This window comes from Mastomys coucha, unplaced genomic scaffold, assembly GCF_008632895.1.
Source record: "Mastomys coucha isolate ucsf_1 unplaced genomic scaffold, UCSF_Mcou_1 pScaffold11, whole genome shotgun sequence".
NCBI lineage: Eukaryota > Metazoa > Chordata > Mammalia > Rodentia > Muridae > Mastomys > Mastomys coucha.
The window spans coordinates 3,723,892-3,724,171 of NW_022196893.1; the positions used below are offsets into that span (position 1 = coordinate 3,723,892).

Consider the following 280-nt stretch of genomic DNA (forward strand, 5'->3'; position numbering starts at 1 on the left):
GACCACTACAGAACACCGCTGACCTCGGTTCGATACTGTCACTGAGACTTGAGGTCGGTCTTAAGTAGGTTATAAGCCATAAAAATGAGGGTGAGGGTAGAGGGTTAAGAGGGATATGGGAGCCGGGCGGAGGTGGCGCACACCTTTAATCCATACGACTTTACTCCCAGCACTTGGGAGGCAGAGGCAGGTGGATCTCTGAGTTCAAGGCCAGCCTGGTCTACAGAGTGGTTCCAGGACAGCCAGGGCTATAAAGAGGAACCTTGTCTCGAAAAACCAA

The 280-nt window shown here is 52.1% G+C and overlaps 1 protein-coding gene across 3 annotated transcripts in view; it reads right to left on the reverse strand.

Moving 5' to 3' along the window:
* The window catches only part of Trappc9 (trafficking protein particle complex 9), a 466,270-nt gene that overhangs the window by 372,375 nt on the left and 93,615 nt on the right, over positions 1 to 280 (reverse strand). The window lies entirely within an intron of this gene.